Source organism: Calonectris borealis, chromosome 8, assembly GCF_964195595.1.
Source record: "Calonectris borealis chromosome 8, bCalBor7.hap1.2, whole genome shotgun sequence".
In the NCBI taxonomy this organism is placed as follows: Eukaryota; Metazoa; Chordata; class Aves; order Procellariiformes; family Procellariidae; genus Calonectris; species Calonectris borealis.
The window spans coordinates 7,885,214-7,912,061 of NC_134319.1; the positions used below are offsets into that span (position 1 = coordinate 7,885,214).

At 43.3% G+C, this 26,848-nt stretch overlaps 1 long non-coding RNA gene across 1 annotated transcript; it reads right to left on the reverse strand.

Annotated features, from left to right (window-relative positions):
• Window positions 1-630: 630 nt before the first annotated feature.
• Window positions 631-25,609, reverse strand: LOC142085244 (uncharacterized). Its single transcript, XR_012674592.1, has 7 exons — window positions 25,546-25,609; window positions 18,646-18,756; window positions 17,209-17,249; window positions 15,381-15,491; window positions 3,741-4,074; window positions 2,040-2,102; window positions 631-1,418 (listed from the first exon to the last, which is right to left on the reverse strand). It is a non-coding gene; the product is annotated as an uncharacterized LOC142085244 (long non-coding RNA).
• Between the last annotated feature and the right edge of the window lie 1,239 nt (window positions 25,610-26,848).

Sequence of the window (26,848 nt, forward strand, 5' to 3'; positions counted from 1 at the left end):
AATATCAAGTTGTATACAGTTACTTTTTGAAGAGATAGAAATAGAAGATGCAATTCAGTGTTTAATATTATGCTTCCCAAGCTTACTCAGATAGGCACACACAGGATGGATGGATGCTGCACTGAACTTGGAGATCTCCTTCTGCTTAAAATTCTGGCTCCTCTGTGCTTTACTGATTTGCCCGTATAGCAGATAGAGTACTCAAAGCAACACCCTGTTATCTCAACTGTGAAAGGTTGTTCTGGGAATCTAATGGCCAACAGAGTGAAATTTAAATTTGTTTTTTGTTTTGTTTTGTTTTTAGCAAGCATTTAAAAGATCCACCAGTTCCTATCTGTCAGAGATTATTTATCTTGTGGGTTAGCTTGGACACTAATCTCACTGTTGACTTTACATTTACGGGTAGGACCTAAGGTTTTCTCCATGTGTTCGGTATTATGGTTCTGATTTTGCAAGTCTTGTTGCTTGGGATACTTGCACAAGTCATGTCTGTTTGCACAGCAACAACAGAACTGGGGTTCAGATGCTGCTAGTTAATCAATCAAGAAGAAATAAAAATAGTTTTGAAGGCTACCACTCCTCTTGGCTGATGCTCAGAAGAGTTGGTAAAAACTGCAAAGACAACTGAGTACACTGATGACAATATTTATTATACATTTTATTTCATAAGTGGATTTTTAGGACTCGGTTTTTTAATTTCGTTATTTTACTCTGCTTTAGCAAATCATGCGTGAATATAGTTCTTGTTTTTCCAAAATGCCTGCTCTGTTTTAGCTGCTTTTGTTGCCACTAGTCCACTTTTCATTCCATGTAGTAATGTCCACAAGGTGGTGCCACAGCTAAAAAGTTAGCCATAAATAAGACAAATATAATTTGATAATTCTACCTGCTTTTTATAACTGACTAAAGTATCATTAAAGAATTAATAATTATTTTATAAGCATAATATCATCTGCATTTCTAATGACATCACAGGTTTGCAAGCTTTTTTTTAAATCACTCATGTGTAAGCAGAGCTGGGTCTGTCTGTTGTCTGCGTGGGAGCAACACCCACACACCTGTGACAGCCCAAAATCACGTACAACAGTGAAGAGACGGCTCAGGGTTATTTAGACAGGCTGATGAAGAATGAAGAACTGGATCCGTAGAGACTAAGACCAGCAGAGCTGTGTATGTCCTAGCAGGGTTACCAGTGCAAACGCTGTGCCCCACGGATGTGTCTTCTCATGGAGAGCACGTATGTCTAGATCGCTTCAGCAGTACCGCAGGAGTCGGCCTGAATCCGGACAAGCAGAATAGTTCATCCGCAGTTTCAGCTAAGTCAGCTTCCATGCAGTCACCCTAGTATGGCTATGGCACATCGTAGCCTAATTTTCAGAGTTTTTTCTCAGCGAGGGATAGCCAGGCTCCCCATTACCCTGTCAAATGATAAGGTACAGTTGCGTATTAATTCCAAAGGGGTATGAAGTGCTTACAGAGGGACCTGGTATGAGAGCAGCTGGATTAGTATATATACTGGATTTAGTAGTAGTCTTTTTTTCTTGAATCGTGGTTAAAAAGGCAGCCATCCCAAACTATGTTTAGTACAGGTGATCAAGTTTCTGAGCATCTTTCTACACAAGATCAGACCAGAGAAAGTAAAAGGCAATAACAGGGAATGTAAAATGGGTACATGAATTAACCACCCAGTACAGAAAAGACAGTAAAACTTACAGGAAAAAGTTCTTTGTGTGGATCTGAATGACTACACTGTTTTATAGCAGACTTGCATGTTCCAGAAGAGCTGAAGTGCAGAGGGGCTGGGTCATTCCTCTCGGCACGTGTGTGTGCAGTTCTTCAGCTACCCTTGGCCACGTGGCCATGATTGCTTCTTGCACCCCTGCCCTGCTCTCCTCAATGACCTCTGCAATGCAGGTATGCATGCTAACACAATAAATATTCTCTATGAGCTTCTGCAATGGATAGATTAAATTTGAGTCATTTATTCATCACGTTATTTTGTACCAAAAGCAGGAAGAAAAAGGGATAATTTAAAATACCTTTCAAGCAAGCACTGCATTGATTGTTGCTTCCTGCTAGAATCTCTTTTTAGTATGGTAGACCTGTATCAGAAAGAGAAAAATAACAGGTTTTGCATAATATATTTTCTCTAAATTGCTATATTATTATTTTAAAACATACTAAAATTCTGGTGGCTTGTAAGAGACTCAGTGGAAATTATATATATCCATGAAAGATGGTCTGTCCCCCAGCTATAAAGCAGAATGAGAGTTAGAGGCTTAATGAGTCCAATTCTAAAAGTTGTCAAATAACACAACTGCCACCTCTTTTTTTTTAAAGGATCATATTTTTAAATTATGTTTTAAAGTGATTTACAGTATTTTAAAACTTTGTATTTGTTTTAACATCTGTTTGGAAAAGTCAGAATCAGAGAACTAACTAAAAGTACAAAGTCAGGTCAACTAGATTTAATTTCTGAGTCAGTCAGTCCAGTTAGTTAGTTTGGACTAACTGAATCACAACAGTGACATTCGGTCAGGGTATTCCTGTAAGATTGTTCTGAGTGTATGGCTGCAATGTGTGTTGCAATTAAAATGACGTATTTCTGTTTTAGTTTGGACTTTACTTTTTCTCTGACTTCATAAAATTACTTTAAAAAAGGTGTATTTTTCAGATATTGTACATAGAGAAGAAATCATGCTCTGCTCTAAAGGGAATGGCAGAACATCTGAGATCAGACATTTAAGTCTCCACTGTATGTAAAACCCAGTTATGCATTATTTTAGTAATTTAACAACGGAATTGAAATCCTGAACATTTGCCCTTGCAATGTTTGCAATGATTTTGTGTCCTTGTTGGAAATCCCGTAGGTATTTTTAAAACATCAAAACTGTTTTGCCTTTAAGTCTGGTTTTGTGGTTTCCCATTTAGGCAGTCATGAACAAAACATGCTTTAGCTCTGTCTATACCTATATTTAGATCCCATTAAATATTAGAAGGAGGTAACTTTCAGCATTCTAAGATAGGAGTCAGTCTGAGCACGGCTCAGAAATCATCCTGCAGATGCACAGTGGTAACCGGAAACAATTTAGAATGGCAGTGGTATCCTGCAGGATGTGTGCAACTCGTTCGGCTCTGTGTTGATTTACACAGGACTACGTTATAGATTATACATTCTGGTAATTGTGGTATTGTTATTGCTAGGCTATATCTAAGCACAGGAAATACATATAAGCACATTTGAAGTGATAACATCCACTCCTGTTTAAAAAGCAATATTTTATTCTCGTTGAAAAACTCATACATAATATGGCATTTGCAAGAGAAAATAGACAATTGCCTAATTAGTACTTAGAAAGACTTTTAGGAAAAAAGCTGATTCATTATGGGAGGCCCATAACCAGCATTTACAAATAAATCCACATAAACTTTTATTCTTAATCACTTTTAAAATGTTTTTTTCAGTGTGGACTCTAATCCAAGATCAGGAAGGAGACAGTACATTTCCATCTGAAAACACAAGAAAGATCAAGATAAATTCTCAGCGTGTCACCAAAACCACAGTACTAGTTTTCTGTCGAGGAGAATGAGTAATACCGTTCTAGCTATGTAGAATGCTGTGAGTGGGTAATAATTTGACCTGATAGGGCAGTTTATATATTCTACAGGCAAAATTATCCCATTTAAAGTCTTGCCCTATTTCTTCAGCACAGAGAAAGTCTACCCACCATCCCATTTACCTGAAGTCCCTCTATGCCTGCTTGTCTGGTATTAGGATTCAGGAACAAGCCTGTTCTCCATCCAACATCCCCTGCCCCATCTTGCAGTTCAGGAACAGATTGGCTCCAACCTTGACTTGAAAAGAGGCACCCATTCCTGCTGCTGCTCCCGGGATGCGGGATTTGGGTTCATCCTCGGCTCTGCAGCTGGAGATAGTGTACGTTGAAGCCCCTCTCAGAGACTCTCTCACCTTGTCTCTTTTACAGCGTAGGCTTCAGACCTATCTATGCACTTGGGAAAATTACTCATTAAGTCAGGGGTCTCCCAAGTTCCCTCCTGGAAGGGGGTATGGATCTGTCCAGAAGAAAGAGGGAATATCTATCAGATTTTGTATGCCGATCTCTTCTCCACAGGCAAGACTAACTGACAAAACATAGTTAACATATTATGCATACTATGTCTATTTCTTACTTTGTTTCACCAGGGAAAATACATTAAAATTGGTATAAAGTTTCCCTCTTATTCCTCTCAACAATAGAAAATTACCAGGGAAGAGAAAATAAGACAAAGATTTAACTTTATGGAATACTTAGAGGAGAGCATACAATGTTCTCTCAAAAGGCCTTCCAGCTAAACAGTTTTTTTTCTTTAATATTATGAAACAGTCTTGCCTGTATTAATACATGAGAAAAGTAACAGTAGAACTGCGAAACAAGTTAATAAATCCCAAAAGTGTAAACCCCTGGGCCATAGCTAAATCTATATCCATACTGCAGCATGATGTCAATCATATTGCGGGGTAAAATCAAAATTAGAGTTGATGCTATTTGATACTTTTCCTGTTCATAATCCTGGAGCTTGTGATACTGTTGCAGATCAATAATATCATGCTATACTGTGTAAATTGGTTTGTTGAAATGATAGTTATGGGAGAGGTTCTAAACAGACACTGCAACATACAGTAAAGGATTGACCTACTAACAGATCTAATGGTGATGTGATAAACATATATACAAACTAGCCCAAAGCCTAATGATTTGCTTCACGATTTCATGAAAAACTTTTTATTGTTTTCTATCTATATTATTTAACATTAAGAATACATTTGTCTTTATGCATTTATAAATGCTACTGGTCTGAAAATTTTGTGCTGACAGTCAAACTAACACTAAACAGAACTTTCGTTTTGTTAGATCTCATACTACAGGCAAAATTTTGAAATAATAAGGTGGCTGATGCCTCAAAGTTAATATTAATATGCCTTTGCTTTTGGGAGGGGGCTCATTATAATATTCTTTTGGCAGTGTCACCTGCTTAGGTAAGCTTCAATTTACAAGATAATACGAAGAGATGTTTAATTTTAAATATGATCTTCAGTATTTTCCTGAATAGGAATCTTGGTCCCTAGTTTAAACTTGTAATATCCTGTTTAACAAAGGAGTGGCTTGAATAGTACTTAGAGTACTTAATGTTATGCAAGTTTTCAAAGTTTGTTGCTGGGATCAGGGCTTTAAAAGGAAAGGTCAGGTAAAGATCCCTTCTTGGAACACACTAGGATATGAGCCCCTATGTTTATTTTTTCTTCATAAATCTACTTATTAAGTAGACCAATAATAACTTTACCTTTAATATAGCTAAATATATTTGTATTTGTGTGAGTCACAAGGGACAAAGGAACAAATATATGTATTCTGTTGAACAGTGCACCTAACACGGCTGCAGCGTGTGTGAATCTTTCTGCAGTACGTTCAGATGTTGGCTTTCATTAAGCAGTAAGAGATGTTGGCTGCAAAAACATCTCGCAACTTCAAAAAGAGATTCTAATGTCTGTCTGTTTCCCATGGGAAATATATTTCATCACTCTTTCACATGACATCAAAATCTTTGTGTACTTCCCTAATCATGACTATGGAGGATCAATTACAATGGAAATGAAAATACCAGACTCCGCATGCCATACGATTTATAATTAGCTCGAGATATCCAGAGGAAATTCGGTAAGTTACTTTGGTGACTTCATTTTGCTTGTCTCAAATCTGTCTGATTTTCTTTGAGTTTATAAGAGCAACTTGTCACTGAATTTTGAGTGGAAATGTACATGTTTCAATTGAAGTGCTCTAAAGAGTCCTTGTCATTAAAATCCTGTGAGTTCTGTCGCTTGCGAGGAACCCTGCGGAGCCCTTGTGACTGTCGGATAACTCAGAAGCTTCCTCATCTTGCTTGAGCAGTGTGACATAACTCTAAAACACCTGAGATGTCTTTAGGGCTGTCCTGGTTCTGGCTGGGACAGGGTTAACTTTCTTCCCAGTAGCCTGGGGGGTGTGCTGTGTTTTGGGTTCGGTGTGAAAGGAGCCTTGATGGCCCATTGATGCTTTGGCTGTTGCTGGGTGGTGCTTGCACCGGGAGGGGGGAGCACAGCCGGGGTGGTGGACCCAGCTGGCCAATGGGGTATTCTATACCATGTGACGTCATGCTCGGTATAAAAACCAGGTGTGTGGGGGTCTCACCCCCTGTTCGTGACACGCGGTCGGCGGTCGGTGAGCAGTTGCATTGTGCATCGCCTGCTTTGTGTATTCTGTTGTTGTTCTCATTGTTATTCTTACTGTTCTACTTCGTTTTATTTCAATTATTAAACTGTTTTTATCTCAACGCGGGAGCTTTCCTACTTGTGCCCTCCCGATTCTCCCCCCCATCCCACTGGAGCGGGGGGGGTGAGCGAGCGGCTGCGTGGGGTTTATTCGCCGGCTGGGGTTAAACTACGACAGTCCTTTTTGGCACCCAATGTGGGGCGGCGAAGGGTTGAGATAACGACAGATTAATTAGAGCATATTAAGGAATTTATATCTCTTAACATATTAATTTGTTCTGCACCATGCTCCTGTTTTTGCTGTACCTGTTAAAGATTGGAGTTGGGTTTTGTAGTCTGCTGTGCTCTGCAGTGATTAATGATGTTTTGCCTGGGAGATCTGTTACTAAAATGCTGGCATTGGGGGTTATTTGGTATTTGGGATTCGTAATGAAGCCGTTTCTGTATTTTAGGTACCACCTCATGGAGACCATTAGCAATTATACCTTTTCCTCCGAGAGATTTTTTATGGAGGAAATAGAGAATGGCACCCTCGCTACCTTTCTCTATGATGTCATCTCCTTTGTTAAAATAACTTGCCAGTACCTTGAACATCCCTGGGTAGTTAAGGTACATCTATTGGTGCTCCTTGGGAATATTGTTATCATTTTATCCAAGGTTCGTAAGCAATTTAAGAATGTCATCCAGAGATCTGCCCCAAGGCTGGATAGTTATGAGTGGCAGGGCGAGTGGGATAGCATGGGCAAATGCCTAGGACGGTGGGCACCCCCAGTGTTCTGGAACTTTACCCTTGAACAAGTGCAGAACCCTGAAAAATTAGTAGGATATTTGGAAGAAGTATGCTGTCACCCTGGCCGTTCTAGGGAGACACAAATCACCACAATGTGCTGGGGCCTGGCCCACGCCTACCGAGCCCTGTTTAACACCAGTCAGAACCCCCAAGGGGAAGGAAACGTCTCTGCAGCTGATGGCAAAGCAACAGGCCCTGTGGCTACCCCACCCCCCACGGCAAGCACAGCGGCTACCCCACCCCCCAGGGCAGGCACAGCAGCTACTCCGCCCCCTGCGATAGAGAACCAACCCATGCCGGTATCAGTCGCCCCTATACAAAAGAGAAAATGCACAAGAAAATCAGCTCGTCTAGTAAGGGATGAAGATGAACCAGGGCCATCAGGAGAACAGGAGGAGGAGGAGGCAGAACCCGTAAATAAGATGGTGACCACCCGATCCCTATCCCTGGGGGAGCTGCGAGATATGCGAAAAGACTTCAGCCGTCGTCCAGGCGAGCACATGGTCACCTGGCTGCTCCGGTGCTGGGGTAACGGGGCCACTAGCCTGGAACCAGAGGGTAGGGAAGCCAAGCAGCTGGGATCCCTGTCTAGGGAAAGGGGCATTGACAAAGCCATTGGACAAGGGGCACAAATCCTCAGCCTCTGGAGGCGACTCCTGTCAGGTGTGAAGGAAAGGTATCCCTTCAAGGAAGATGTTATATGCCACCCAGGCAAGTGGACCACCATGGAGAGAGGTATCCAGTACCTGAGGGAATTAGCCGTGCTGGAGGTGATTTATGATGACCTGAACAACGAGCAGTTATCCAAAGACCCAGATGAAGTCAAATGCACCCGACCCATGTGGCAGAAGTTTGTACGGAGCGCACCAGCGTCACATGCCAACTCATTGGCAATAATGACCTGGAGAGGTGGAGAGGAGCAAACAGTGGATGAACTGGCTGGCCAACTCCGGCAATATGAAGAAAGCCTCTCTTCCTCCCTACGGGCCTGTGTCTCTGCTGTGGAGAAACTGTCTCAGGAGGTCCAGCAACTCAAAGAGGATATGTCCTGCTCCCCACCTGCACGGGCCAGTGTCTCAGCCATTAGGAGCAAGCGTCCCTCTGCTCAAGAGAGGAGACATCGTGGGTACACACCCCGGGGCACCCTGTGGTTTTACCTGCATGACCACGGAGAGGACATGAGGAAGTGGGATGGAAAACCTACCTCAGTCCTACAGACACAGGTACATGAGTTGCAAGGGAAAACAACCACAAAAGGGGGTTCTTCCAGGAAAACTGCTGCTCCAGTCTCCAGTGAGTTCCCCAGACAGAGTAGAAGGGCTGATTCCACTTCCGACCTTAACAAAGGGACTTCTGACTCATACTTACAAGAAGTGGATAGCGAATATGATGACCAGGACTAGAGGGGCCCTGCCTCCAGCCAGGTGGAGGAAAGGGACAACTGGGTTTACTGGACTGTGTGGATTCAATGGCCTGGCACATCAGATCCACAAGAATATAAGGCTCTCGTAGACACCGGTGCACAGCGTACCCTGATGCCATCAGGCTGTAAAGGGGCAGAACCCATTTGTATTTCTGGAGTGACAGGGGGATCCCAAGAGTTAACTGTATTGGAGGCCGAAGTGAGTCGAACCGGGAACGAGTGGCAGAAGCACCCCATTGTGACTGGCCCAGAGGCTCCGTGCATCCTTGGCATAGACTATCTCAGGAGAGGGTATTTGAAGGACCCAAAAGGGTACTGGTGGGCTTTTGGTATAGCTGCCTTGGAGACAGAGGAACTTAAACAGCTGTCCACCTTGCCCAGTCTCTTGGAGGATCCTTCTGTTGTGGGGTTGTTGAAGGTCCAAGAACAACAGGTACCAATCGCTACCACAACAGTGCACTGGCAGCAATACCGCACCAACCGAGGCCCCCTGATCCCCATCCATGAGCTCATTCGTCAACTGGAGAGCCAAGGAGTGATCAGCAAGACTCGCTCACCCTTCAACAGTCGCATATGGCCAGTGCGAAAGTCCAATGGAGAGTGGAGACTAACAGTAGACTACCGTGGCCTGAACGAAGTCACGCCGCCACTGAGTGCTGCCGTGCCGGACATGCTGGAACTTCAATACGAACTGGAGTCAAAGGCAGCCAAGTGGTATGCCACCATTGACATTGCTAATGCCTTCTTCTCCATCCCTTTGGCAGCAGAGTGCAGGCCACAGTTTGCTCTCACTTGGAGGGGCGTCCAGTACACCTGGAACCGACTGCCCCAGGGCTGGAAGCACAGCCCTACCATTTGCCATGGACTGATCCACACCGCACTGGAACAGGGTGAGGCTCCCAAACACCTGCAATACATTGATGACATCATCGTGTGGGGCAACACAGCAGAGGAAGTTTTCAAGAAAGGGGAGAGAATAGTCCAAATCCTTCTGAAGGCCGGCTTTGCAATAAAACGAAGTAAGGTCAAGGGACCTGCACAGGAGATCCAGTTTTTAGGAATAAAATGGCAAGATGGACGTCGTCAGATCCCAACAGATGTGATCAATAAAATAACAGCCATGTCTCCACCAACTAACAAAAAGGAAATGCAAGCTTTCTTAGGCGTTGTGGGCTTTTGGAGAATGCATATTCCAAATTACAGTCAGATCGTAAGCCCTCTCTATCACGTGACCAGGAAGAAGAACGACTTCAAATGGGGCCCTGAGCAACGACAAGCCTTTGAACAAATTAAACAGGAGATAGTTCATGCAGTAGCCCTTGGGCCAAGTCCGGGCAGGACAAGATGTGAAGAATGTGCTCTACACCGCAGCCGGGGAGAATGGCCCTACCTGGAGCCTCTGGCAGAAAGCACCAGGGGAGACTCGAGGTCGACCCTTAGGGTTCTGGAGTCGGGGATATAGAGGATCCGAGGCCCGCTACACTCCAACTGAGAAGGAGATATTGGCAGCATATGAAGGGGTTCGAGCTGCTTCGGAAGTGGTTGGCACTGAAGCACAGCTCCTCCTGGCACCCCGACTGCCGGTGCTGGGCTGGATGTTCAAAGGGAGGGTCCCCTCTACACATCACGCAACCGATGCTACGTGGAGTAAGTGGGTCGCGCTGATCACACAACGGGCCCGAATAGGAAACCCCAGTCGCCCAGGAATCTTGGAAGTGATCACGAACTGGCCAGAAGGCAAAGATTTTGGAATATCCCCAGAGGAGGAGGCGACGCGTGCCGAAGAGGCCCCACTGTATAATAAACTGCCAGAAAACGAGAAGCAATATGCCCTGTTCACTGATGGGTCCTGTCGCCTTGTGGGAAAACATCGGAGGTGGAAAGCTGCTGTATGGAGTCCTATACGCCAAGTTGCAGAAACTGCTGAAGGAGAAGGTGAATTGAGTCAGTTTGCAGAGGTGAAAGCCATCCAGCTGGCCTTGGACATTGCCGAACGAGAAAAATGGCCAGTGCTTTATCTCTATACTGACTCATGGATGGTGGCAAATGCCCTGTGGGGGTGGCTGCAGCAGTGGAAGCAGAACAACTGGCAGCGCAGAGGTAAACCCATCTGGGCCGCCGCGCTGTGGAAAGATACTGCTGCCCAGGTAGAGAACCTGACTGTAAAAGCACGTCACGTAGATGCTCACGTACCCGAGAGTCGGGCCACTGAAGAACACCAAAACAACCAGCAGGTGGACCAGCCTGCTAAGATCAAAGTAGCTCAGGTAGATCTGGACTGGCAACATAAGGGTGAATTATTTATAGCTCGGTGGGCCCATGACACTTCAGGCCATCAAGGAAGAGATGCAACATATAGATGGGCTCGTGATCGAGGGGTGGACATGACCATGGACGCTATTGCACAAGCTATCCACAAATGTGAAACATGCGCTGCAATCAAGCAAGCCAAGCGAGTAAAGCCTCTTTGGTATGGAGGACGATGGTTGAAGTATAAATATGGGGAGGCCTGGCAGATTGATTATATCACGCTCCCACAGACCCAACAAGGCAAGCGCTATGTGCTCACCATGGTGGAAGTAACCACAGGATGGCTGGAAACATATCCTGTGCCCCATGCCACCGCCCGGAACACCATCCTGGGCCTTGAAAAGCAAGTCCTGTGGCGACATGGCACCCCAGAAAGAATTGAGTCAGACAACGGGACTCATTTCCGAAACACTCTCATAGACACCTGGGCCAAAGAGCACGGCATTGAGTGGGTCTATCACATCCCCTACCATGCACCAGCCTCTGGGAAAATCGAACGATACAACGGGCTGCTAAAGACAACACTGAGGGCAATGGGTGGTGGGACATTCAAGCATTGGGACACACATTTAGCAAAGGCCACCTGGTTAGTCAACACTAGGGGATCTGTCACTTGAGCTGGCCCTACCCGATCCAAACCCTTACGTGCTGTAGAGGGGGATAAAGTCCCTGTCGTGCATATGAGAAATATGCTGGGGAAGACGGTCTGGGTTGCTCCTGCTTCTGGCAAGGGAAAACCCATCCGTGGGATTGCTTTTGCTCAGGGACCTGGGTGCACTTGGTGGGTGATGAGAAAGGATGGGGAAGGCCGGTGTGTACCTCAAGGGGATTTAACTTTGGGTGAAAATAGCCAATGAACTGAATTGTATGATATTAGTTACTATATAATACTGTATGTCATCACTTCTATGGTTACCATATGCCATATTAACAGTATTATAGTAAGAATCACCCAGATTAATGTAGAATGAACTCTGATGAAACTGAGCAAGGTGCAACGATGATAGAACCGGACGAGCACCCAGAACTGGCCTCCGCATGCAAGAGCCCAACACCACACACCATCTCTCCTGCCCTGAAGGACTGTTATAACAGATGGAACCCGAAGTCATGGACTAAATGAACTCAACGGACGTTTTAGAGGGATGGCCCATGGACTAAGGGAATGATATCTCTGTGTGCGTATATATCAAAAGGTAGGAAAAGTAGTGGTGACTAACTGGAATGTATGGGAAAATGCGAGACCTGGGCATGATGTAGATGGTATAGAATAAGGGGTGGATACTGTCCTGGTTCTGGCTGGGACAGGGTTAACTTTCTTCCCAGTAGTTTGGGGGGTGTGCTGTGTTTTGGGTTCGGTGTGAAAGGAGCCTTGATGGCCCATTGATGCTTTGGCTGTTGCTGGGTGGTGCTTGCACCGGGACGGGGGAGCACAGCCGGGGTGGTGGACCCAGCTGGCCAATGGGGTATTCTATACCATGTGACATCGTGCTCGGTATAAAAACCGGGGGGGGGCTTGCCCCCCATTCGTGACACACGGTCGGTGGGTGAGCAGTTGCATTGTGCATCGCCTGCTTTGTGTATTCTGTTGTTGTTGTTGTTCTCATTGTTATTCTTACTGTTCTACTTCGTTTTATTTCAATTATTAAACTGTTTTTATCTCAACGCGGGAGCTTTCCTACTTGTGCCCTCCCGATTCTCTCCCCCATCCCACCGGGAGGGGGGGGGCGGGGGGGGGTGTGTGAGCGAGCGGCTGCGTGGGGTTTATTTGCTGGCTGGGGTTAAACCACGACAAGGGCTTAAATATTTGGTTTAAATATCTAAAAGATAAGAGTTTCTTAAGCATTAGAAGACACAGAGTGTAAAGATCAGATTGAGCCATGCCTCTTACATTTACTTCTTTAATAAAGCTGTCAGGATGCTGACCAGCTAGCCTGCCAGATGCGCTCTTCCATATTTTGGGTAAGTAATCACTTGGGCCTGGGATCTGCTGTACAAGTTATGTCTGAACCCAATTGCAATTATTTGAGGTGACACAATAAAGTGGTCAGCATAAACTGAGAAAACTTTGTCTAGCACTTTGTCAGTGTGCCAGAAGAAATTCCTTGGGGTTCAGAGTCTAAGGTTTAATTTCAATTAATTGTCAGGATGCTGAATATTATTTATTCCACACTAGGGCTCATTTTAATCCAAAACATTGCCAGCTAGCATCAATGCAGGCAAAATGATATTTTTTTGTATATAGAAGCCCATCTAGATATAATCCAGTTTGCTCTCCTGTCTCTGAATTTGGTCTGCAAGGACAACAGGAACAGAGACTGCAGCTGGCCTGGGATTCCCTTGCACTTGATCCTGTGTCAGCAGCCTGATCTAATGAAGCAAGTCTATTTTTCCACAAAATAAAATTATTATAGACAACAATATGACAATTGAAAACTTCTCAATGTTGTTCAATTTTATCTAGTTTCAAAAAGGAGCTGTATCGAGCAGATGCTCAGCGAGGCGATGAAGCCCAGTGGACAGAGTGCAGGGAATTGAGAAATCTGGGTTCTTTTCCAAACTCTCCTGATTTTTAAATGACCTTGAGCTGCCACTTCTCTGTGCTTTGGTTTCACTGTCTGTATGAGGAGGATAACAATCCTCCGTAATGATTTTAGATTTACTGAAGAAAGGATCTGTATCAACACTAGGCACTTCTTGCACTAGCCTGAGCTAGATGCAGCTGTGGTTAAAGACGGCCAGGATTTGGTCAATACCTCGTGTATTCCAGAAAATCTGGGAAACTTTGGTTGCGAGACTCCTTGCTTTCTATTGTCTCTCAAAACATATTTCCATGCAAAAGGTCTTTCTTATCTCTCAGACCATTACAAAATATCTCCAGAACATTTCATATTATTCAGTTGCCACATGAATACTCACAGTTCTTACTAACATTACTGGGAATTGTGATTGCCAAGTGCCTCGCAAGATTGTACAAATGATAACTTAGATAATGTATTTTTGACCAAAAAAAGTGTTTTGCAATGTTATACTTAACATATCTGGGGAAAATTTTTGTCAGATAGTTTATATTATAAGATATTTCAATTGGACTTTTAGCCTGAGTTTAATAACACTCTGACTGAAACTTAAAAAAATGTTGGGTTTTTTTTTAATTGTATCTTGATTTTACACATTTTGTATTGATATACAACTACAAGCTCTGTGCACAAAAAGAACAGTCTACTTTCAAAACTGTTGAATGCTTTGACCTCAAGGGCATAGAAACTGTTGACTCATTGTTTTTACTGCATATAATATTAGTCCTTTGTCACATCCAGGGAATGACATCATCTTCTTCATTGTTAGCAGCAGGTTTGAATAATAGAAAAAGTGCAGCGTTAGTTGTCTGCTGTATTTGCTCTTAATAAATGAATGGATATCTGGTATCAAGATTCAGATTAGGATTTTGGGGCAACATTTAGAACAAGTTTGTGCCCAGTCCCCACTACGAGGTTTCCTCCTGCCCACCGTCTGCAGGGCAGGCAAGCTGGCAGGGAGCACCGAGCCTGCAGAGTGAATGTCACTGACGGTACTGGCTTCTCAAAAGCGATAAGAGGAGACAGGAAAAGAAGAGACTAGGCACAGAATGAAACAGATCTGTTCTTCAAGGTCAGTTTAGTAAAAGGAATCCCTGAACTTCTGGGAATCGTATTTCTCTGGCATCTAAAACTGTGAAAGGTGATTCTCTGAAAATAAGACATCTCTAGGACATGCTAACAAAGTGGGAACTGATTATCTTCAAAATAGACCAGGATAAGTATTTTATCCATTCCAAATTTGCATTCATGTCTATTAGTCTTCTATTCCCTATAACTAAAATGTCTATGTTCTATTCTCAAAGAGTAATTCCCTGTTAGAAGTATTGACTTCTGCCTGCCTTCTTCATAGAAGGATACATCGTTATAAGTAGTAACCAAACTAGTGAAAGTCTTCTTTGGGGTGATACACCACCTTCTTCTATAGGATTCTGCAGAATTCTTTCATGGCAAGGATGATTTTAAGTGTTGCTTCCTGAGCAATATATATTCCCAGAGTTTACTCAGGGAGAGATTCCTTGAGAGCCTGATAAAATGCCAAATCCTAATCTGTCTCCATTATCCACTGCCTTTAAGTCTTCCCAGAAAAATATGATGTATTTAACTATAAAATTATACCTTTGTAGTCCCAAAAAGATTTTACGCCGAATATAAGTTCCTGTGTTGACAGACTGAATCAAACTGGACTTTGAAAAGCTGAAATCCATACAGCTGTGAGAGAAGAACCGAAGCAGCAGGCTGGAAAAGTTGGAGGCAATGGGTTAAGGATCCAGGATTGCTTAATCGCGGAGGCCCGCATACCAAGAGTGGATTCAGACAAGGGGTACACACATGGAAATACTTCCTAGAATGCCAGAGCTAAAAAAAAAAACAAAACAAAAAAACCCACCACACTGTAAAAGATTAAATTCAGACCCACTGACTTGGAAGCAACATGGACCTAATGTATTGGCCTTTTTGCAACAGGCTTACCTGTACTGGTGCAGGTAGAGACAGCTGCCTTGCAAGTAGATGGCTCAGGTTTAAGCAGGTGCATCTCTCCCAATTCCTATCCCAAACTTACATTCCAAATTTCGGACTTATCTGTTATGAAAAGTACAATATGTTTATTCTTCTTTATGCTTTTTTCTTTATGTTTCATACGCTCTTGCAATATGAAGCCTGACTTCTTTTCTCAGTCTTCTATTCCAGCCTCTTCAGTCAACATTTCCAAAAGATCTCAAGTAGCATGAATTTTGGTGAGGCTAAATCACTCGCTTTTCCCTTACCCTGTTTAGAAGAGGCTTGACTTGGACAAAAGCAATAATGCCAGCCATTTCCCTTCAACCCTTTAGAATTACTGGCCACCTCTAAAGAACTTGGTCTTTCTTTTATGTCACTTTCTGACAACTCGTCTTGAGTTAAACAGGTTGCTGTGGCCAAATTAAATGCTTGGGAAATAGACCATACAATTAATTTGCAATAGTAAGTTGTCTCAGCATCATTTCTCTTCCTCTCAAGGGGAATGCTGGCTCAAGCAAAAGAAAAGATTAACGTAATAAAAATATTCTAAAGACATCCTGTTAATTGTCCCAAGCTCGGATGGTATTGTCTATTCTTCTGTTGTACGTAGCCAGCAAACAGTGTAAAATTCAGAATTTCTTCCCACCATGAAAGTATAGTATATATAAGTGCTACAGGATAATCTCTGCCTTTCTGAAGAGTGGATGAAAATGTGGTGTGGCAGAGCTTTGCTTTGGTTTTCATAGGTGATATCAAATTTGCCCTATTTATGAATATAATACTAGGACTCATTAATTTAGACAGATCAGCAATTTTAATTAAGAGAATAAAGGTATGTGAACAAAAGGAAAATTGCAAGCAAAATTACAGCAAATTTTGGAAAAAGAAGGAAATACTTTTTCTCTGAATATGCAAATAAGGCTTCCCATGTTTGTTTAGGGACAGAAAAGACTTGAGGTTTTAAATTCAGCCAAAAGAGAAGCTTTCATTTACAACTACATTTGAAATGTTGACCTTGAATATCAAACTCAGTGGCAGCAAATCTCATTTTAAAAGTAAGTGAATATATCCAATAAAACTCAGAAATATTTGCAAATGACTGAGTGAAGCATAGCTTACAGAAAAGTTAGATCTAACAAGAGTCTGTAATTCTCTATTTGCTGTAAAATGTCCTTTCCTCAAAATTGACCAAGTCTGATTTAAGGAATTTTTCCTTACATGAAAATAGTCATAAAATATGGAAGGAAATACAGAATGTTATTTGCTTCAGTTCATGTAAACTAATCAGGCTGAATGCTGAGAGAGTCTTCCTGTAATTCGGAGCCCTACTGAATACTATGCATGAAACAGAGTTCCTCCCCTCGTAAACAACTCGAGCTTTGCATATGTATCAGTGTAGAAAAATAGGTACCGACTGATTCACAAATTCCTTCTTAGGCACTGGATTCCCAGAAATGTATTTGTATAACAGCATCCATGAAGCAAATGAATTTGTTGATAATTTAATCAGTTTTTGTTTCATTTTATGCCTTAAAGACACCTTGATCTTAAAAAAAAAAAGTTTGTCATTTTGAAAAGCAGAACTTTTATCTCAACTCTGATGCTCACTTCCTTACTTCTTCCAATATAGCTTTTTGACCTGGATTCAGTATGCCCTATTTCATTTTCTTTCAGACTGCCAATTAAGATGTTTCCTAGTATTTTATCAAACAAACAGGTTCTCTACAAGAGGCTAACTTGTTCTCCTGCTTTTATTATTTATGTATCTTTCCAAAATGAAATACTTTGAATGGGGTACCTTTTTTTCACGTCCAATGTGGATTTTTTAATTCTGTCATTCTGCAGGAGAGAAAATAAATCAGATGTTTTATCAGATTGTGCCTTGATCAGATTTTTCTCTATTCTTGAAGGGAACAGTGTGGAGCAAGTAAAGTTCCTGCATTTTTAGCTTTGAAAATATTTTAAAGACCCAACACTAAGAGTGGAGTTCTACTCGTCTTAAAAAAAGACTCATATTGCTCTACCATGGTCATATCTGACCATTTAAGATCTCCTGATATTTAATCTCCATTACCTGAATTGGGAAAAACTTATCAATAGGAGCCAAAACATGGGCACAATTTCACCCACCGTAATTCTTCCTATCGCTGTCCGTCACTGACATGAGTGGGTAATGAAAACTGTCTGTAATTGTGCTTCTGGGTTCATCTTGATACGTGGTAACCTGGCACTGTCTGTCGTTAGGTATTAAGCGTGGTGGGAGAGGTGTGTGAGTCTTCACTGGAGGAATTTCACTGTCTTTGAAGTATACATTGAAATGAATACTGTTAGTGATATGGCAGCCATGGAAGTCTAAAGGTTGTTGCAGGGCTTGTGTCTTTTAATAGGCAAGTTAGAAAAGGCAGACAAGCTTTTGGGCAGCCGAGAAAGTAACGTTGCCCTCCTTGAATGATACTCTCGCTATAGGCAAAGGATGTTGCAGATTTGTTCTGAACATTAAGTAATCCAAGAAAACAACAGGACTGTGAAAATCCAAAAGTTAGGCTTTAACTCTTTTCCATCTCCTTTATTACCTTCTCAAATTATACTGCAAAGATCCAGAGGCTAGACCTCTGGGAAAGCCCCTCAGTCTCTGAGGAAACATCTGAGGAAGATGTTCTTCAAAATAATTTACCATTTAGTTTCCTCAGTATGGTAGAAGCTAGATATAGCTCTTCTGGCTCCTCCGCAGATGCCTCTTATTTGGAAAAGGCACCTAATAACACGTAAATCTTTTTGAAATGCTTGAATGACTTCTCAGTGCTCCAAGATATCCAGTATTCTCATTATTTAAGGTATGTTCCCAAACTGATTTCTCTCTTTTGGTGCCTCCAGTGCAAAATTATTACATTGTCAGCAATAAATCAAGTCTAACTTGTGGGGAAATAAAATTGGATTCCATCGTGTGTTTCATATCGTACCATTATGAAAATGGTATATTAAATTCAAATACTTCAATTGTACCATTAGATGGTGTCATTATGTGGCTTGCTAATTGATAGGTTATTCAAATGAACATTATAATTTTAGACTTCTGAAAAGCATCCACAGGAAGAATTTCCAAACTACAGAGAAGTGAACTGGGTGTTAGGAAGGGAAAACATTGACTGAGAATATTTCCTAATGCATGTCACTGAAAAATCGTTACATAACCGCCTCGTGCATTCCAGGACTCGGTGCAGTCTATTTTTAATACCTGGTATGAAAGAACTTCCTGCTCCTTTTTCTCTTTGAAGGCTGCTTTGTGGTTCATTAGATCATGTTGTCAGGCCAATGTTTCTGCTATCCTTAAACCTCATTTTTCCTGCTAAAAAAAAGGTGAAACTGTATCAAATGGAAGAAGGTGCTGAGCCTAAAATATCATTAAGAGTAAGGTACGTTATGTAAATGTTGCAGTGGTCCCAGAACCAAGCATTGCCAACTCAGGCTTAATATTAAACCTGAAAAGAAATCTGAACATGTTAGACCCATGCACTTTTAAGAAAAGCAAAAAAACTTCTCTTCCAAGCAACAAGCACCTAGCATGAATTTTCAAATTTGTGTTTACTAAGCCAGATGTTTTAAAATTAAATTAGAGAAGTTTTAGTTTCGTACTATTCTCCATACAGTGTTATCACAGGTCACCATTTTGACCATAATTTATATAATCATGATCATTAACATAAAGCATTTTGCTTAAATGTAACCAAACATCTTCAAACATAGGCTATGCAAGACTATTTTAACTGCACAGAAAGTTTCCAGCATTACTGTAATTTTGCTGTTAAAATCCTGGAGAAACAGAGACTAATAGACACGAAATGGCCAGAGGGACCACCATTTTCACCTCGTCTGACTTCCTGCAAAACAAAGGCCACGGGACTTCCTGAATTAATTTCTTTTCAAGCTAGAACATCTCTTTTAGGCAAACGTGCAGTCAAAATGACAGCCAATCCATTAGATCTGCTAAAAGAATTTAAAAGTATTACTTTTATAGTTAAAAAAATAATGAATGCACTTGGCAAATTAACAGGCAGTTCACTGTGTATTAGAAAGGACTTCTGTGACTCCCTTATTTTCATCCACAGCAGAGAAAGGGAATGACAATTTTAAATGCAAAATAGCATTCAGTGGTAATTGCTGCAACCCTTGTCGTGAACCTACTCCTGAAATCTCCAGCAGGGAGGCAGCGGCGCGTTTCAGTCAGATGACGGAAACAGGTAATGCCCTCAGCTGTCCCGCCTGCCGCCCTGACATACATCAGCATTGCCACAAAAAGGGAGGTTTCAACGTATAGAACAGCTCCTGAACTGCCCTAGGTTTCAGTTTGGTGTATGAAGGCAAACAGTCAACGATGGGAGATGTGGAGCGGCTTTAGGGGCTGTTCGGTTATTCGTTCCCTGGGCGCTGTAAAGATAAGCTGCACCAACGAGAGCGTGGGGACGAGGGTACCTGCTTCACTCCGCAGGTTTAATCCATCGGCACGTGCGGAGCAGAGCCGGGGTATTTAAGGACCCCAGAGCTAATAAAGTATTTGGACTTCCCTTACTGTTCCCTTGGTGTTCTCCCACCAGAAGGCGTTCCTTTCCTCCCCTTCCCTCTGCTGTCTCCATAACGTTTCATCTCCACAGAATACTTTTTGATCATTTATTTCTGCACTTCTGTAGATCTTTCAAGTTGGTTTCATTGCCAAAGAAACTGCTCCAGCCCTCAGTCCCAGTGCTCCCAGTCTCAATCCCAGCACACGCCTCCCTCTCCCTCTTCTCGTCAGAGCACTCTGGATCAAAACCTTTCTTTTTAGAGGAAACGTCTTCACCCAAAAATGTGAAATCTGAATTCTGCTTATTTCAACAAAGTTGTTATTAAAAAACTCATTACAGATCACTTAAAAATCTTCCACATTTAGGCCAAAGTCACGGAACTGCTCTGCTTAATCTTGTCCAGTGCTTCATAATAACATCTTGTTTTCAGTTGCTTGTAACTGTTTGGGCTGGTATTTTCCAAGCCAAGCATCTGCCCCAGGTTTAATTTTTGGCAGTTTCCAGCTAACCCACTGTAGTAATTTTCAAGAACAAGGTTAAAAAAATATTTTGCCCATATTAAAAAAATAATAATCCGGTTGCTTCATTCAGAAGTGTCGGTATTCCTATTTCTCTGCAGAAGAAATCTGAAATGGAACACCATCACTGGACCAGTTTCATCCATGTACCTTTTGAGCAGCAGCTTGGAATTTGGCAGCACGATTGCTGTGGTTTCACAGCTGTGCATCCAAATGTAACAAAGTTATAAGACTCCATAAAATCTCAGTTTGCATGTGATCTGTTAAGAATTGTTAGCTTTTGGCAGCTAAATTTTCCAAAGATCAGCCTGGGCTGATGGAGCCCGTTCTGCGATCGGTGGCTGCATGGCGTGCGGCACCGAGTGCAGCTTTGTCGCAGAGCAACCGACTACGCTCCTTGCCTGAGGCAGCGGGGACCAAGCAACGTCTCTCTGCAATTTCTCCTCCTGCGTTCCTAAGAGATTACTGTCCGTGAGACCCGGGTACCCCTCCTACGGGCATCGCCTCCCTTTCTTCTGTTGCTGCTGAGGCAGGGAGAAAAGGAGGATGGGTCACGAGGATGAAAGAGTTTGGGAGGAGGCCTGTAAGAGCATGGGAGGGAGCAGAAAGCGAGAGGCAGAAGGAGGAGATGAAGGCGGTAGATGCCAGGGAGACAACTATTACTGACCGGCGCTAGGACTTCTCCTAGGACAACAAGGACATCATGGACAGAAATCAGTTTGGAAGCATTGCTTCGTGACTAGGGAAAAAAAAAAAGATTATACATATATACATAATGAGATTCTGCTAGGCAATGGGGAAAGGATGAGATATATTAGGTAAGGAGGTTAATGAGCATAATGGAGATAAAGATAAGATGCCAGAGGAAATAATTAAGAAAAAATAAGAGGGTGGGTGTGCAGATGAAGGAAAGGAAACTAGGAGATGAAAAGAAAGCCTGAAGAGTGCAAGAAGGCAGGAGCCAGGGAATGGAGGGATGGATAAACAAAGCGTGGAAGAGCAAGAGCTGGGAGTTACCTGGAGACAGCACAGAGGAGCAAGAGAAGGCAGGCGCCAGGCAGAAGGAAGATTAGTTAAGAGCATCAAGGGAGAGGAGGAGAGTGAGTGCAGACTGAACTCTAAGAATAGGCTGATTTTTTGAGTCAGACATCAATGCAAACTGTGATTTACCTGTAATGGTATAGGAATAGGAATCGGATATGGCTAGCATCTATAGCCATGCTTTTTGCCTTGTTAGACAGCTGCTTTATCGAATATTCTGGATCTCCTGAGCCAGAGCTCCAGAGTTAAGGTGACCGCATGTCACTATCTGTTTACTTTTCAGGCTTCCTCTGACTTTATTAACAAACATTTGAAGTGCCTAAAGTGCAATATGCTGCTTTTTTAGCCACAGTAAAAAAATATTTCTGCAAAATACATTTGAAAATATTTTAAGCAATTTTAAAATTATAGGTAGGGCTGCCAGCAATGCCTCTCACTGGCAGAGCAATGCAAGGCCCTGCGCCTCGCCCGATGGCCTTTCACTGGGGGGGTTTGTCATCTAAGAGGGCTTCCACCATCGCCACAGTCATTAGGCACGCCGCATCGCAGGGATGAGCAGCGCTGAATTTGCAATTTTTTCTCCCACCAGCCAGGAACAACAACAACACCTGGAGAGAGGGGAAGAGAGAGGTGGAGAGGGCTGGGTGGCCGCTGCATGCCCACGGGCAGAGCAGCGATGGAGGTCACTCGAGCAGGAGCCAGGGACCACAGCAGCTGGAGGTGGAGAGGGAGGTGTCCTGCCCCGTGGTACTGCTAAAGCTGCAGAGGCACCAGAGTTACACTCTTCCAGTGATAAAGTAGGGGGAAACGGTGATATTTGCCTCTAACATGATGATTCAGCTTGCAAGCTGGAATTTCTTTAACATAAATGGCAAATGCTTCCCCACGTTTGGTCCGTCATGTTCTGTGTCAGCTGGAAGGCAAGCTTTGCAGAGCTGAGCTGCTTTACTTTCCTTTTGAGAATGAAAGTAGCACTGCTGTCAGAAGATTAAGTTGTTGGTATGTATCAGGTGATAGGGAAAATTACCCAGAAACTGCAAATGGTCTGACATACATTTATTTTTATATACTTGGGAGTTGCAAGTGTTGATTTGCTGTCTATTTATCTGTTTGTCATACTGATAGCTTAAAAACACAAATGACACCTCCTAATCACAACTCCTAGGGGTAAGGCTGCTGTTACTACTTGGTTCCTCCTACAGATTAAACAGAGCTCAGAGTTGATACATTGACCTATTGCTTCTTGAAGCAGATCTCTGTTCGAATTCTGACCTACGTCCCAGCTAAAAATGTGTTCAATCTTTTCTTAATTTGTAATAGATACTTGTGTACATTACAAAACCATCTCGCAATTTGGCAAATTAAGTTGTCTGTGGTTAGCTCTGGAATTGCAGAGATATTGCAGTGCACTGCAGCATTGCATAACGAGCTTCCCCAGACTTTGCCTTACTCGAGTGAGTAACAGAAATCCTTATCTCTAGCGAGCATCAGATTCATCCCATTTTTGAGAAAAGGATTAGTATCAACTACACGATGGGCATGTTATGCCTTGTGGCTGCAATGTTTTTTCAATTAACTTCTCTGAATATACCACAATGAAAAGTGTCAGCTTTTTGCCTCAGAGGCCTATAATTAGATTAAATGAATACAGTTAATTATCTACTACCTTCTTTACACAAAACAATATGTTTCTATAAATTAAAATGCTCGTACAAGAAGGAAATTGTTGTTCACTCCACTATATGCATACAGTGCTGGATTGTGAATACTGTGAATGTATCATGGTGTAGCACAGCTTTTTGTCTGCAGCCCTTATTTTACAGGAGCTAAAACAAATTACATCTGAAAAATCCACACACACCACACTACTTAGAGCATATATGTTGGTGCAAGGAGGTGATATTATTAAAAGTTAGAGTGCTCATGAAACAAATATACTTTAGCAGATGTTCTCTATAAAATTCTCTTAGAGAGATTAAATACAGCTTTGTTTGTGTACCTACAGTCACACCCTTAAGGACTATGGTATGTCCAGATAGAAAACTGCTTTTTCTACCAGAGTGTACTTCTCCTTTCAGAAAATTTAAAAAAATCTGTTCTGTAGGAAGTATTTACAATTAACAGCTCGGTTTCCAGGCCTGCTGGTATTCTAGCTAGTATGGACTGAAAATCTTCTCTGCCTGTTCTCCAGTGTTACTAAATATAAGCAAAAGTTCGTGACCGATCAATACGCTCCCATCCTCACATGCCTGATTTAGAAGTGCAGATATTCAAGTGGTGGTACCTCACCTCGGGGGTAACAGATCCGAAGCAGAAAGTGCTCTTTTTGATTTGACAAAGTGTATCCAAATGTCCTTATTTCCATCAGAATAGATGTTAATAACTTAAGGCCTAAAGATGCGATCCTCCCTCACCAGAAAATTACAATTAACTGCAGCAGAAGCCCCTATTCCGGCCTGCAGTACACTCTGCATATAAATGCAGCATGTACCCGGGACCGGTCCTGTGTTTCATTAGGGTCAAACCCTGAAAAGCTTTTAAATACTCCGTGTTCCTCCAGGACATCGCATTTGATTGTGATTTGTGCTGTGTGAGTATCTTTTCCTTTAAATGTTCGTTAGCTCCGTATATAAAAGTGTTCATTAAAATATCATTGTCGTGATAATAATCTTAATCCTGAGGAGCGAAGAGGGCTGTGTTGCCATATAAATGCTGCCCCGTTTCCTGCTCTCAGGGCGTAACAGGAGAAGAGAAAGACCATCTTGATAGGCACTATCTGCTGAAGGAAAACTTTCACCAGGAGCTGCGAATTGACTTTAACCTTTTAGTGCCTGCATTGGGAAGTAAAATGTTTCACGCTTCCTACACAGAATAAAACTTTTTTATTTAAAATACTGATAAATACCAGTGGCCCTCCGAATTACTTCTACAAGTATCAGAAAGCAGTTACAGAGGAACAAAGAAATGCAACTGGAAACATGGTTCGGTGGTCTTGTACTTCCCTGAAAAGCTGATTATACTTTTGGCTGATTCAGTTTCTTTCAGAGGGAATTTACCCTTTTTGGCAGTTCGAGTTTCAGCAGTGCTGGTTGGACTAATGACAGCAGAAAATGCATCTTGGGCTGAGGAAATTAACTCGGGGTCCTGTGTGTATCAAACTGAATTTTGCCAGCGAGCTCTAGATTTTGTCTTTTAGCCCTCAGTGTCCCTTGTTTTGTAGGATCCAGAAGCCATTTTAACACCAGTTTAAAAATAGAGACATTTCATTTATGCTTTTGCAGGTGCCTTGCCCAATTCCCTGCTTTCCCTGCATGACTTATCTTTTGGGATAAGCACTAATGAAAGGTCAAGGTTATTCTAAAGTATCCAACATAGGAGAGTTCTCTTCCTCGTAGTTCCTTAAGATTAACTTTGCACAATTATTATAACTGCTACCGTGCTGAAAGATAATTCAAACATTCTGGGAAAAAGTACAAAATGACAAGCAGTAACCTTTAGCACTGTAAAATGTCCCTGGTGATTTGTACTTGCTGCTTCTTCAAAATGCAAGAAGCCATCTTTACCACTCAGTGCCGTGGCAGAAGTTAATTTTTTTCCAGTGGTGCTCTGTAAATTAGGTCTGCAGAGCAAGGCTTGGCACATCTGGCTATCAGAAACGTGCCGTGTAGTTTCCATCCGAAGATAATCTCCTCGCTTCTGTGACACAGAAACCGACAAGCGTGGATTCCCTCCCCCCCCCCCTTCGCCTGTCTGTAATTTTCAAATGTAACAAAAGCTCATAAAAAGCTCTGGCTGGGAGATACACCTTGCTTCCCATTTTCTAAGGAAACCTGGAGACAAACCTGCTTCTTTTTGTCTTCTGCGTGGGCTGCGCTGGGAGAAGATGCTTCTGCATCCCTGAAATCTGGGGGTGGGGGAGGAGAGCCCCGAGCTGCCGCCGCCGCAGCCCGGGCAGCGGCCACAAATGTGTGTCATTAACATCCCCCCGGCAGATGTGGGTCCCTTTTCTGTACTCACTGCGGCTGAGGGGCTGCGGAGGCATCAGGCTTGTGCCGAGGAGGCTGCGGTCCCGACCGCGGGCAGAGGGAGGGAGGAAAGGGAGGGAAAGGGGGGGGGGGGGGAAGAAGAAGAAGACGGGAAAAAAAAAGGGCGCAGCGCAAGTTGCGAAGAAAAGCGGCGGCGGAGGCGCGGAGGGGAGGCGGCGGGGGTGGCCGGGGCGCCCGCGGGGCCGCGGCCGGGCGCGCAGCGCTGCGCGGGCCGGCGGCCGCCCCGGGGCCCCTCGCGGCGGGGGGCCGAGGCGAAGCGGCGGCAGAGCCCGCGGAGGAAACTAAATAAATAAAATCAGACTGTTATTTAAGGCGCGTAAATTTAAAAATATTTGGACAGGAAGAGAAAGGGGAGAGGAACCGCAGAAGACAACCTAACGGTTTCGGAGCCGGCCGCCCCCCCCCCCGCCCGCCGGCCCCGCTCCCGGGCGCGCTCCCCGGGGGCCGCCCGACCTGCCCCGCACCGCCGCCGGCCCCGACCCTCCCTCCTCCCCGGGGATCCCGGCAGAGCCCTCCGGGAGCACCGACATTTTGAATGCATGTGTTGTGGGGCAGGCTTTGCTGAGACTGGGTGAGAAATCTTTCTTTCTTTCTCTCTTTCCCTCTTTCTCCTTTTTTTCTCCCCCCTCCCCCCCGCCCCCCCGCCATGCTCCGTATAACAGTCCTCACAAATAAATACAGAAGCTTTCCTCCCCTCGCTTTTTCGACGGAATTTCAGCACTTTAGTAAGCAGATAATAATGTATGGCTGCTTCTGGCTGCCCAGTGAATTGCCAGGTACGTTTGTGGAAGAGACCCTTCTCTTTCTTTTAAAAGCTAAAAAGTGGCGGGTTTCTGCTGTTTTAACTCTTTCTTCATGCGAACAATGTAATGGCATTTCCTACGAAGCTAATTTCCTATCCCACTATGGAATAAAGCATTGATTTCATTCCTCTCCCCACACTGAAAACTGGAAAGAAAGTCTTTTCGTGTACTTAAATGTGCAGTCATTCATTGCACTGGCGACTGAGCTGAACTCACCTTCAAATACCTTATAATTTACGCTCCCCTATGGAAGCTTTATGTGCCTGCCTTAGCCGTGCACCTCTCCCCCTCTCCCCCGGCACTCACAGACCGACTATCTCACCCTCTCACGGTGCTGCTGCCACAGATTAAACGCTGTTCGTTCCCTGTAGGATCCCTTTAGGCTCTGCCTCTTTTCAAAAGGAATTCAACAGCCCCCGCCGTTGTTCCGAGGATGATTTGGAAACAAAGGTCAAGTGTAACAGCTTTGCT